Source organism: Mytilus edulis, chromosome 5, assembly GCF_963676685.1.
Source record: "Mytilus edulis chromosome 5, xbMytEdul2.2, whole genome shotgun sequence".
In the NCBI taxonomy this organism is placed as follows: Eukaryota; Metazoa; Mollusca; class Bivalvia; order Mytilida; family Mytilidae; genus Mytilus; species Mytilus edulis.
The window spans coordinates 22,510,164-22,525,164 of record NC_092348.1 but is presented as its reverse complement, the minus strand read 5'-3'; the positions used below and the strand labels follow the sequence as shown (position 1 = coordinate 22,525,164).

The 15,001-nt window shown below is 33.3% G+C and overlaps 1 protein-coding gene across 1 annotated transcript in view; it reads left to right on the top strand.

Moving 5' to 3' along the window:
* Positions 1-9,915: 9,915 nt before the first annotated feature.
* LOC139525434 (uncharacterized) overlaps positions 9,916-15,001 on the top strand; it is a 40,352-nt gene continuing 35,266 nt past the window's right edge. The window contains exon 1 of the mRNA XM_071320760.1: positions 9,916-10,004. The gene's annotated coding sequence lies outside the window, so the exon portion shown is untranslated. The remainder of the gene's footprint in view (positions 10,005-15,001) is intronic.

The following is a 15,001-nucleotide window of genomic DNA, read 5'->3' as shown; positions in this document are numbered from 1 at the left end:
CGTTTCTTATGACTTTAAACTTATTTACATTTTTACATAATTTGGGGTTACTATTTTTAATTACTAAGTCTTAATACTTTGTTTTTACGACCATTAGGGAAATCCGATTATTTTGGTTAGATAGAACTCTAGTTGGACAATAGAAAAGAATTAGATATATTTGCTAAAGGAAATACTTCTAAGAGTTTAAGCTGTCAAACCTTATTTATGTCGCCAAGTGTCAAAGAAGAAGAATTTCACATCTAATACTTATATATTAAAAGTTACATAACGTTAAAGTCTTTCTAATTATATCTTTTTATACAAAAAGCTTTATACCAGTGAAGAATTAGTTACTTTCTACAATTACATAGAAGATTCACTTAGTTTTATATGAAATGAGCTGCGTCGGATAGATATCGACCTTATGCAAGTGCATGTACACAGGTTCATGTATAAGACTTTGATCGATTTTGGAATAATTTTAGATATAAAAGATGCATTTTGGTCCGTTTAAAAGGGTTGTCTTCTTCTGCAAATCTACCTTTGGAACAATTACAAACTTTCCGTAAAAATTATTTCAACCCAAAATGTGTTAACAGAGGTATTGATTTTCGTTTGCATAAGGTCGATTTCTATCCGACGCAGCTCAAATATTAAAATTTGTTTCTTTAAATATTTTACCTCATTTTACCTTCATTGTATTTGCATACGTCTATAACTTCAGGATACTCATTGTCTACATGTTTAATATAACATGCTAGGTCAAATTGGCTTTTATTACTTTGTATACATAGCAAAATAGAATAAATAATGAAGATATTTAAGGTAGCACAATACAAAGATTTTTCATCCCCAATCAGACATCTTTAAACTGATGTAATTCCACTCATCCTTCTTTTAATTTTATAAATTAGGTACCAAAAGAAAGAAGAATGATAAATCTTTCCAATTGTGATAATTTCATTATGACATAATTATTACATAATTAATTGTTATGTAATTAGTTGCTATATTGTGATATCCATTCTTTGTTATTTATAGCATCCCAAAATATGCATCCCAAAAGAAGATACAGTTTTGGAGGTCAAGCTGTGTTGTTCAAGAATCTATAAAATAATTTGGGATGCTATGAAGAACAAAGATGCTAAATTCATTCAAGTGTGGACATCACAATATAGCAACTAATTACATAACAATTGATTATGTAATAATTATGTCATAATGAAATTATCACAATTTTTTAAGATTAATCTTTCTTGTTTCTGAAACTAATTTATCGTTGTTTGTTCCAAAAAAGTAAAGTCACAAAAATACTGAACTCCAAAGAAAATTCAATTTGAAAGTCCCTAATAAAATGACAAAATCAAACGAATTGACAACTGTCATATTCCGACTTTGTACAGGCATTTTCAAAGTTCAAATGTAGAAAATGGTGAATTGAACCTGATTTAATAGCGCTAAACCTCTCACTTGTCTCATCAAATTCCATTATATTTGCAACAATGCGTGAATAAAAGAGACACAATTATTAAAATAGTCAAAATATGGATACAGTCATCACTGTGTTACAATCTTAAAACAAACAATTTTACAAAAAGCACAAAAGCATCTATCAAATTAAAAACACATTTATTGCTTCGCGTGTCTGACGTCAGAAAATTTATACGTCACATAGGAAGAAATTTTGTTGTTCAATTTTTATATAAAACAATTTTATGATTTCACATGGGGAATGTTGGCATACAGGGTTAAAAAATCAAAAGTATGTAAGAATTTCAGAAATAGACCGAGATTTAAAATAGTCCAGAATTTCGAAAAATCCACAAATGGGTAATACCACTACGCGATTAAAATAATTTTGTCTTTTGTCGTTCAAAGTATTTTCTAATTTATAATAGAACTTTAACATAATGATATTACTAGAAACATAACATAATGACGAGATCTTTTAAAGTACAGAGTCAGTTTATAAGAACCAAATAAACACAAAAAGTCGCATATAAAAAACACACCAGCAAAAATGAAAGATAATGCAAACACATTGACAGGATATATAAGTACCGAGCCACGTCAAATGAATATCACAGTTCTTCATAGCATCCCAAAATATTTTATAGATTCTTGAACAACACAGCTTGACCTCCAAAACTGTGTCTCAGATTTCCAAAAACATCAATAAAACACATTTTATACCCAATTGAATTTAGTGATCTCTTATGAATTGATGTTGCAAACTTCATTGAAGATTTATGAGAGAATGAAATACAATAGGAAAAATCTGAGTCACAGTTTTGAAGGTCAAGCTGTGTTGTTCAAGAATCTATAAAATGCTATGAAGAACAAAGATGCTAAATTCAATCAAGTGTGGACAACACAATATGGCAACTAATTACATAACAATTGATTATGTAATAATTATGTCATAATGAAATTATCACAATTTTAAAGATTAATCTTTCTTGTTTCTGAAACTAATTAATCGTTGTTTGTTCCAAAAAAGTAAAATCACAAAAATACTGAACTCCGAGGAAAATTCAATTGAAAGTCCCTAAAGCCTCGGTCACACCTTACCGGATAGCTCGAACGGACGCCTAACGGATAACTTTTTTTCAATCCGTTAGACGTCCGTCCATATCCGTTGCATGTCCGTTAAGCGTCCGTTTTATCCGTTGCATGTCCGTTAAGCGTCCGTTTTATCCGTCGACGTCCGTTCTGTCCGGTGGAAAATTTTGAGCATGTTCAAAACTTTGAACGGACGTCTAACGGATAAAATGTCCGTTGAACGTCCGTTAGACGTCCGTTAGGCGTCCGTTTTGTACGGTACTCGTCCGTTTCGTTTCCGTTTTGTATCCGTTACGTGTCCGTTATACATCCGTTGGAGGTCTGGCAGATAAATTCACCAACGGACTTCTAACGGACGTCTAACGGATAAAACGGATGAGAAACGGACTTCTAACGGACGTATAACGGACATAACGGATGATGAACGGATCTTAAACGGATAAAATTGATGCCAATTGAAAATTTCTCGTCAGAAATGCCAAAAATATTTCTTAAGGTTCATGAATTCTTATTATTCATAATCGATCTTAGAGTAAGGGCACATCTTCACAATCAATCAGCTGTTAAACTTTAATATTCAGGTCAGACACTACCCTTTAGCGGCATTTTGAAGAACAAACAAAAACCAGTTACACAGAACTTTGACAAATAGATTTGCTTTCATTATATTGCATGTTTTTTCAGTTTTGTTTGGTAGGATTTGCATGATTTTTTTATGTGATAGTCGGTTAAAAAGTTCATCAGAGCTCATGTTTTGTCTGTTATTATGTATATATATGCCGACTCGAAATAAAATCAACTTACTTAATTACTTAACTAGAACATTTTCAATATTAATGCGATTGACATGTATTATTATTGTCGCCTTTAATTTTTTCGTATATCTTGTTTATCCGTTTTATCCGGTACGCTTCCGTTAGGTGTCCGTTTTATGCGGTACTCGTCCGTTGGATGTACGTTCGACATCCGTTCTGTCCGTTACGTCTCCGTTTCTCGTCCGTTGCATATCCGTTGCATGTCCGTTATGCATTCGTTAGGCGTCCGTTTTAGTTGGTCAGTACATCAACGGACGCCCAACGGATAACAATTTTGTCAACGGACAACTTTTATTTTCATCCGTTAGGCGTCCGTTCGTCTTATCCGGTAAGGTGTGACCGAGGCTTAATAAAATGACAAAATCAAACGAATTGACAACAACTGTCATATTCCGACTTTGTACAGGCATTTTCAAAGTTCAAATGTAGAAAATTGTGAATTGAACCTGGTATAATAGCGCTAAACCTCTCTCTTGTCTCATCAAATTCCATTATATTTGCAACAATGCGTGAATAAAAGAGACACAATTAATAAAATAGTCAAAATATGGATACAGTCATCACTGTGTTACAATCTTAAAACAAACAATTTTACAAAAAGCACAAAAGCATCTATCAAATTAAAAACACATTTATTGCTTCGCGTGTCTGACGTCAGAAATTTATACGTCACATAGGAAGAAATTTTGTTGTTCAATTTTTATATAAAACAATTTTATAATTTCACGTGGGGAATGTTGGCATACAGGGTTAAAAAAATCAAAAGTATGTAAGAATTTCAGAAATAGACCGAGATTTAAAATAGTCCAGAATTTCGAAAAATCCACAAATGGTTAATACCACTACGCGATTAAAATAATTTTGTCTTTTGTCGTTCAAATTATTTTCTAATTTATAATAGAACTTTAACATAATGACATATACTAGAAACATAACATAATGACGAGATCTTTTAAAGTACAGAGTCAGTTTATAAGAACCAAATAAACACAAAAAGTCGCATATAAAAAACACACCAGCAAAAATGAAAGATAATACAAACACATTGACAGGATATATAAGTACCGAGCCACGTCAAATGAATATCACAGAAAACAATCCAAACAGTAAAAGTAATATTAATAATAGAACAAGGACAAATGAAAGAACAATATAACACGTTGTTAAGATGATAAACAACGTCAGGACGCAGAATCTATACATAAAGGCTATCCTGTATTATTTGTGAAGTTGATACGGAATATTTATCAATAAGGTCTTGGTACCTTCCGATGAACTTTTTTTAGAAAAAAAAAGACCATACGTTCTTTGACATACCCCTGGTTCATCAACTGTCTTCTCAGACACTGGTGACGTTTTACAAAGTCTGAGTAGGAGCTGCAAGCTCTTGCATATCGAATAAGTTGGCAAATGTATATCCCATATGCAGGTGAAGTTGGTATATTGCTAATAAGGTGGAAGAAATTTATAATTTCAAAATTAAAATCGTGTCTGAAGGAACTCCGATTCATTTGAAAATAAAAAGAGGTCGGCAAAGAGAGGCGCACAGTTTGTTTCCATAGGAATGCCGACAATTTGTTAAAAAAAGTCTACCTCCAAATTCAACAAATATGTTGTCGATAAGAAGCTCCAACATACTGATCACTTGTTCTTCTGTTTAGCATGTTTAACCCTTTATTTTTTACTATTTACAAAATATGCCTTATGATATCCCAAAGTAATAAATATATTGTGTAAGCTACCATTTTTACGTTGAAAGGCATTGTGGATTATTTCTTTCGAGCGATTTTTCAATTTCACATGGGGAATGGTTGTATACAGGATTGAAAAATCAAAAGTTTTGATAGAACTAATTTCAGATTAAAAAAAAGACCGAGATTTAAAATTATCTAGAAGTTCTTTTGAATTTTTAAAAATCCACATATGGTTAATACCACTACGCGAGTTAACAGTTTCACAGTATTTCTGAAGACCCTCTTTCACTGCGGACATAATTTTAGTCAATCTAATGGACAATTCTTTGGTGGAATATGAAGATTAGACGGCAATAAGGTCATACGTAGCTACGTGGGACTGTAACAAGCCCCTTTAATTCATATATTTATGAACTTTTTACTTGAGATTTTTTGTTGAACATGCAGATTTGCACAACGTTATAATTATATACAGATCAAGACCACTGGAACACTAGAATACTTACATCAATATGATTTTAATCGCATAGTAATGTTGAACAAATTACAAAAATAAATCAATGAAATTGACCAGTCAACAAAATTAACTCTTATGCTACTACATGTATTCTATCACTTACATTAAACTTATCATAGATACCAGGCTTTACATTTTGTGCGCCAGATGTGCGTATTGTAAACAGAGCAGGAACACGTAACAATTCTTAAAATAAGTGTAATTTCTGATTGCATCTCAGAATCTTAGATTAATTGGCATTTTCTTCAGATAACGTAATACATATAATGTTTAATCCATTATCTTTGATTTACGTGTTAAAATATCTTCAAAATGTATGTTGAGATGTCAAAATGTTGATCGATAGCTAAAACTTTTGAATTGTTGCCTTGGTTTGTACTCACATATACAGTACGACGGGTGCAACGAGTGACACAGGGCCGGCTCACCCTTAATAGTATATTGAATCGCTCTGGGTTTTGAGACGGTTTGGTGTTGAACAGTCCTAACACTGTTGTGTTTTGTAGGTTTGGGTTGGGTTATTTTGTTTCGTTTGCTTTGGCATGGTACATGGTTATATAGCACTCAATTTATTCATGCTGATAAATTGACCCAAATTTAACAAATTTAACAAAAGAATATTAGATATGTAAATGTTTTACCACTCAGAACAAATATAAGCTTTTTTATGTTTTGTTATTATGTAAAAAAAAAATTTTTATTGAATAACATGTATTCCTTTCAAATAAACTAGATAATAATGCTGATCGGTTTACTGATAATACAAGTTTAATAAAAGATCAAATTCCGCATTTATTTTCGAGTCCCCCCCCTTTTTTCTTTGCATTCTGACCGTGTCTGTCACGTGACGTTACCGGATTGTGACGTCACTTCTAAATTTTCTAACGTTTGATAGGAAGCTTGTTCAAATTTGTTTTTGTAAAATCCAGTTCCAATTCTGAACAAGCTTCTCGTTCACACGTTAGAAAATTTAGAAGTGACGTCACAATACGGTAACGTCACATGACAGGCACGGTCAAAGTTCAGAATGCAAAGAAAAAAGGGGGACTCGAAAATCTGGCAATACGACAGGGGGATCATGACCCTATAAATTTACGTTAGACCCTATGTTAAAATATTCTACTGTGGTACCACAGGGAAGTTGAAATTTTTATAAACGACTTTCTCTTGCTTACCAGAGCGCATGTTTCATCACTGTTACCAGTTTTGAATTTTATCCTCCGAGTACCGAGGAAGCGTTATTCGAGTTATTCGAGTTATGGCCTAGCGTAAGTGTGGTGTCATTAGAGGAACTTTTGTTACTTCTGTTACCAGAAGAACAATTACTTGCCAATATTAAAAATGCCGGCGGTTTGTATCGTCTTGCCAGACCGATTTGATTCCACATTAGATTTCTTGAATTATTTAGTATTAAGTAGTTGTGGAATTATTGCCTATGAAACAACTCAACTGTAAAAACAACGTTGATATAAGCATCTAAAGGTACCCGTACAACCTTCATTAATGAGCAAAACCGTTACCATATACGGCCTGTTTTATTCCACACAATGTTTCTTGCATTATTTTAATCTTTAATTAATATCGTTTTCATATAGCTTGCTATGGCAAGTCTTTCCATACTTTTGTAACGTTAAGTGCCAGTCGAATGAACCAATGTAGATTAATTTCAAAACATGAACGAATAAAACCCGACCTGACCATCCTATTTTGCAGTATAATCTTGAGTTCTCTAGAGGCTCTCAAAAGCTTGTGTTGCTCACCTTGGTCTGTGTGCATATTAAACAAAAGACACACATTACATACAAGAATAGAATTCATGACAAAACTCTCTGTTTTGATGATGATGACTTGTTCGTAGATCTTAATTTACTGAACATTCTTGCTTTTAACAATTATTTCTATATCTACAATGACTTTGGACCAGTAGTCTCAGAGGAAAATATTTTTGTAAAAATTTACAAAATTAATGAAAAATTACTTTAAAGGGCAATAACTTTTGTGCTGTTTACAGTTTATCTCTACCTATTATAATATTCAAGATAATAACCAAAAACAGCAAAATTTTCTAAATATCACATTTGCTCTAAATGCTTTAGTTTCATAGATATAAGCCAAAAACTGCATTTTACCACCATGTTCTGTTATAGCCATGGTAGAAATCTTGGTTGATAGGCGGGTTCATCGGATACATTTGTAAAACGAGATACCCTAATGATGATTTTGGCCATCTTTGATTTAATTTGACGCAATAGTTTCAGAGGAGACAATTTTTGTAAAATTATGAAAATTGATGAAAAATTGTCAAAAAGTTGACATTAAAGAGCAATAATTCTTTATGTGGTCAATTGACAACTTTTGTCCTCCTGACTAATTTGTAGATCTTACTTCGCTGCATAATTTTGCTGTTCACAGTTTATCTCTATCTACTAGTGTTAAAATATTCAAGAAAAAAACAGAAACCTTTAAAATTTCTCTAAAATTACCAATTTATTGGCAGCAACCCAGCAATAAATTGTCTGATGTGCCTGAAAGTTTCAGGGCAGATATATCTTGTCCTTATGAACATGTTTACCTAGTTTAAACTTTAATGGATGTCTGAGCTGCAAGGGTTCTTTTACCAATGAGGGGAGACCAAACATTAAAATGTTGCTAACGCAAATTTGTAGGTCTTTTACAGTTGGGCATTTGAGACGGAGTATTTAAATAAATATATATATAGAAGTGTATGTGTGTGTGTGTGTGTGTAAAAGGTGATTTCTGGACAGTCAAAGAATAACAAGTCTATTTCATCTTAGTCTAGGGTTCTTTATTCAACAATGATGTAATCATATAATTATTATAAACCCTATAAAATATAACAAGATACATATTTTAAACACATTAATCTAAAAATACTATATCATACTGTGTTACAGTTATTATAACATTACTGCAGATCAAAATAAAATCAGAACATTGAATGTTTATAGTTCTAATACAATATCAATACACAAGGTGACATGACATGCCTGATGATAATTAACACTTGCAAATATACACTCATAGTTCATATAAAATCATCAGCTTTGACAATTAAACATACTACTATAATGTCAAGATCATATAACACTATTTCCATTTACTAAATAGATATATGTAAATCCATATTCTACAAATAACCATAGCATATATATCAACGGTAGATAACTCTATATTATATCAAATGTTATTCACTGTCTTACATGAACACTATATATTATGCTATTTCAAGTATACATAAACTCCCCAGTCTGTGGAACTGAGTTTAATAATTAACATCGACAGTCTACACAATACTAACAGTAACGATCTTCATACTTCTACAGTAATGGTAACAGAGGTTCACATCAAATATGGTTCATATAAAGTCATGATTTCCTGTTCCAGAATGAATTCCATCACTATACTAATCCATAGAACTTATGGAACTACTAATCAAACACAATATAAAGTCTATGAGCACAAAGTGCATCAAATCATACGAATATATCAGAATCACAACAAAGACATCAATCCTCCATTACTGTTTTCAAAACTACCACCAAAACTGGGGGCAAGGCTTAATTAACCAATCAGAATACAAGAAAACCTGTATACTCTAGTGAACACTGAGTACTGATAGTAAAATCAATAATAGGTAAATGCTACAAGGTAAACAGTTAGATTTTATGGATCAATGAATAATCAATAGGCAATCAATAGAATAAAGGTAAACTTAAGTAAACTACTCTGCAAATGAAAGATTATAATTAATGGTGTCTCGGACTAACCTATAAAACATATAAAATATATAAATGATTAATATGATAAAAATCCACACTACCACATGTGTGTGTATGTGTGTGTGATTACTCGCTTCAATAATATTATGGTTGCGTGCCAAAATAATGTAAGGTGTAACGATAACGAATTTAACTCTTTATTATCAATTCAGGAATCAGGTAAATATTTAAATCAGGTATAAATGAAAAATGTATAAACTATTCAATATCAACTTTCAAGATCACCAAGTAGACACCTTGCGTTGTTTTTGTTTTTTGTTGTTTTTTATATTACAAGCGACTTATATATTGGAATAAGTACTCGAGAAAATCATAATGAAATGACTACTGTAAACCAACTTATTTTCGCGGATACTTTATTTCGCGTTTATACCCAGCTAGTCAACTTCGCGGCGATTTAATTTCGCGATTTTCTTATTTATTTAATGTAGTTTGATAGGGAAAGATCCAAGTTATTCCTTTTCGCGACGATTTAATTTCGCGTTATTTTTCTACTCGCGAATGTCGCGAAAATAAATCGCTCGCGAAATTTAGTTAGTTTACAGTAATTGAAAGTTAACTTCTGTAAGATTGGATTATATTTGAGAGATACCGATACCTCATCCATGAAATAACGAGTTATCAAGACGGTATGGTAAGATATTCAATATTTACCTTTTGGTGTAGTGGAAATAAAGTCTCCATAAACTTGCAATGAGAAATCAGAGTTTGTTTTTGGGATCATCTTCCTTTTTCGAAGAAAAACAGGTGCTTCTCTTAGAATTAAGGTTTATTTTAATATGTTCACCCTTACGTGTAAACACAGTAACGATATAGGTAAAAAGGCTTCCCCATTTCCATTCTCAATTTTATTTCTATTTATTCTGCGATAGGCGACTACACTAACATTTTCAAAATTTACCACTTTTTATAAAAAAAAAACATAGATAAAACAGTTGTGTGTGGTGTTAGTACTTTATTATTCGGTTTTAAAAATTGAAGCCAAACATATCATGTGACAAGCATGTTAAACTTATTATGTTGTATATAAAGAAGGGGTGAAAGATACCAAAGAGAAAATGAAAAACCACCTTGTTCAGAGAACCATTGATGGTCTTTCCACCAGTAGGGATCTTTTTTATATGAAAATATTAAAATTCGGTTTCATATGTCAATTTTAGCGTCAAATGACAGCTTATTGAACGCTGATTCCAAAAATATATGGTTTCTATACAAAAAGATATGAATAAGGGAGATCATTTTTTACTTCCGGTTTGTTTTGATAGTTTACTTGACACTGATTCCAAAATGAGATGGTTCTATATACTATTACATTAAATAAGTACAACAAATGGCTACTTCCGGTTTATGAAAGGTCACTTCCGGTTGGCTTTTTCACGTTGCTTGCAACCTTTTTCAAGTCCCACGGCTTTATCATGTATACATAAGAGGGAAAAGCAAAGGTCAAAATCTAGAACGTTAAATTTACCTATGACCTTGAGCTCAATTTCATGGTCATCAACCATGGACGTCAAATCAAAAGACTCTAGGCTTCTACTTTATATGGTGAATGAGTAATATAACCATACAACTAATATTAGATATAAAAGGGGGGAAAACTCGCATTAAATGTTACGTACCCTTTTAAGTAAAATTTACGTGTTACGACATGTCGCAACTAACAATTGTATGAATATATTTTGTCGATATCTTGTATGATTTTTGAAAATTAGAGATAACAAGCCGAAATCAAAATTTGAACATGACCTTGACCTTTGACCTTGACCTCATTTTCAGTTTTTTGGACCAAGGACCTCAAATCAAAAGACCATAGGCCACTATCACTTATGGTTTTCCAGTTAACAAATGTATTTCACTTATTTCAATAGTATTGAATACAAAAGGGAAAATAACTCTCTTTTTGGGTCTTCGTGAAGCTTCTGTCAAAATAAAACTTAGCATCCTGAGGATATAACGAGAAATTTGGAAAAAGAAATTTGTCGCTTTCTTTTACGGTTGCGGAGGAAATCTGATAACAAGAAAAACAGTGTTTTGGGAGATAACACTTACAAAGATTAGTGTTTGGTTAAACAGGATCAGTTTCAAAAGCGTATAGACTGTATGATATCATATACAAAAAAACTAAGCGACATCTTTTGAAACTTTTACACCGCAAGAAAAAAATTAGGCAGAACAACAAAAAAAAATAATCAGAACAAAATCAATAGGTCTTTCCACACGGAAAGGTGAAAAGACCTAATTATCAGTAGAAATCCAATAGGTCTTTCCACGGAAAGGTGGAAAGACCTAATGACAAACCGACAAATAATAGTACCCAAGACACAACATAGAAAATTAAAGACTAAGCAGCACGAACTCCACTGAAAATTACTGTGGATAATATCAGGTGCTCTGAAAGAGTTAGCATATCCTGCTAAAATTAGCTAAACGGCTGTTGTCTGCTCTATGGTCGGGTTGTTGTCTCTCTGACATATTCCCCTTTTCCTTTTTCAATTTTATTGGTACGGGGATTCTGCCGTTTATAAAAAATGGAAACATTACGTTTTAAATTTCATGGGTCCGAAACATTTTTTGGATTTATCTTAATCAGGAACGTTCAATGTCGAATATTTGATATCCAAGGATGTAAACAAAAAAGAAGAAATATTTGAGGAACTATATCACCAAAAAAAAACAACGAAAAATAGCAAAATATATCTACGGTCAGCTAAAGGGAGTTGAATCTTAAGTTTCTTTATAAACGAAATTTTTTAGAAAGGATTATTCTGTGTGTGTTACATTTTAACGTTGTGTTTCTTTTGTGTCGTTTGTTTCCTCTTATATTTGAGTGTGAATTCACATTATTATAAGACGTGTCACGGTACTTTTCTATCCCAAATTCATGTATTTAGTTTTGATGTTATATTTGTTATTCTCATCGTTTTTTGTCTAATGCTTTGTTCGTTCCTGTGTGTGTTACATTTTAATGTTGTGTCGTCATTCTCCTCTTATATTTAATGCGTTTCCCTCGGTTTTGGTTTGTGACTCAGATTTTTTTTTTTCTATCGTTTAATGAGTTTTGAACATCGGTATACTACTGTTGTCTTTATTAAATCATGATAGATCCAAAGTACTGACAACTTAGCTAATGAGACCCTCAGGGAATTATAACCATTCAGGAGAGGTATCGACCAAATGCTGTAAAAGTTGAAAACAACATATATATTTCCTGGTACCTCTGATAACTAATAACATTGGCTAAGCAGGTCATTTGAGGGGGGTCTACTCATTATAATACTGTCGCAACAGACCATGGTGTTTCTACTGATAACAAGTATAACACTGGCTTAGTCGGTGTTATATAGCCATTCTTCCCCCATGCCAGTTTTTCCCCCGGGGGAAAGACTGGCATGAGCCAATGTTTCCCCCGGGGAGATTTTGGATCATTGTCATTTTTCCCCTGCAGAAAGTTGACAATACGTATACATATAGTAACTTTTTCCCCATGCCAATCTTTCCCCCCATGATATAGATTTCAATATATGTATATGCATGTCTGGAAATTAAACCGAACAGTGTTAGAATTATATTTAGTTGTATACAAATTTGTTGTTCATTCAAATTTACACAAGTCTGTCTACGATTTTATCAGTCTGTCAATCTGTCTGTCTATATGTCCACAAGTCTGTCTACATATTCATCAGTCTGTTTACATGTTTACCATTCTGTCTTTGTCCCCTAGTCCGACTAGACTACATTTTTACTAGCTTTGAAATACCTTTCAGTGTAAAAAGCGAATACTTTTTACTTTCATTTCGGTGCTTTGTGTCTATTGTTTTTATGTAAGTGATTATGGTGCACCGTACTAACATTTTAGTGAAGTCAATTGCCGATGATATTTTACAGTTTTTCTTGCGGTTGGAGGAGGGTTGAGTTTAAGGCCGCCACATTATTTATGTGTTATTCCAAAGCCAGGAACATGTGACAGTGATTGTTGTCGTTTCATGTCGTTCATGTTTTTTTCGTAAATTATTTTCTTATAAATAAGTCCGTTAGTTTTGTTTCAATTTTTTCACAATTTTATGGTCAGGGCATTTTTATAGCCGACTATGATTTATGATGGTTTCTCATTGTGAAATGCCGTACGGTACCAGAGGCCTTTAATTACTTACTACCACGTCGAATTTGTATCATGAGTGCTGGAAAGTGTTCGACCCTATGCATCTGTAGGGCAGGTTGGATTTTTTTGTAGATCTTGTACAGCTCAAACTATACTGTGGTTAGTCCTTGTACTTCTACGTCTCACGTGCTGGCTAGAGAGGGTGTTCATATCTTTTCTGGGTTAGATTAAGTTTCATCCGTATCGGACTTCTTCTCCTGAATTAAAGCTTTAAGTCGACGAGTATGCATCTCTATCCGTGCTTTTGGTGAGTTCTATTACTTAGTAATTATACTTTGCATGACTTATCATGTGAAGTCATTTCACCATATTACTTTGGAGACATCATAGACGTCTGTCCTGGGAAAATCTACTACTTGACCAGAAGTGGTTAAAGTAATTGTATTCATCTAGTTAATGATACCAAGGGTTCACGAAAGAGAATGGATGTGATCATCGCATCAGATTGTGTTTCTTGTGTATAAATATAACATATCTATCTCTATAAATACCTATCAAATGTATAGTCGTACGATGAAGCTTTGGTAACTATAAACTGATAGAAGAAAAGTGACTATTCTTTTTTTTTTCATAAAAAGTTCTTACCGTGACGTCGCCGACGTTATATTTCAAGGCTTAAAATTTAGCTTCTCACGCTAACTGTGGGGGAAAAATTGGCCTGATCCTGGTTTTTCCCCCATAACGCTGAGGGGGAAAAGAAGAATCATGCCAATTTTTCCGGGGGGAAATATTGGATCGATCCAGTCTTTCCCCCCGGAAAATTTGGCATGGGGGAAGAATGACTATAGGACACCGGTCATGTGAGGGAGATTCTACTGATTATAACACTTGCTAAGTAGGTCATGTGAGAGGGATTCAACTTATTTTAATACTGACTTAGCAGGTCATGTAAGGGGGGAATCTTCTGATTATAATACTGTCTCAACAGACCATGTCATGGAGTTTCTACTGTTTACTAGTATAACACTGGCAAAGCAGGTCATGTGATGGAGATTCTACTGGTTATAACACTTGTTAAGTCGGTCATGTGAGAGGGATTCTACTGATTATAATACTGTCTCCACAGACCATGTCATGGAGTTTCTACTGTTTACTAGTATAACACTGGCAAAGCAGGTCATGTGAGGGAGATTCTACTGGTTATAACACTTGTTAAGTAGGTCATGTGGGAGGGATTCTACTGATTATAATACCCGTAGCAAGGGTGGTTCGGACGACTAACCCCCCCCCCCCCCCCCTTGAAACCAAATAAGCACTGATAAAGTCAGCCTTATGTTCAAATTGTGACTGTTAAAGTCGAGTTCATGAGTCAAATACTCCCCCCCCCCCCTTTTGGCAATTTCTGGCTACGGGCCTGATTATAATGCTGACTTAGCTGATCATGTAAGGGGGATCCTCTGATTATTATACTGTCTCAACAGACCATGTCATGGAGTTTCTACTGTTTACTAGTATAACACTAGCAAAGCAGG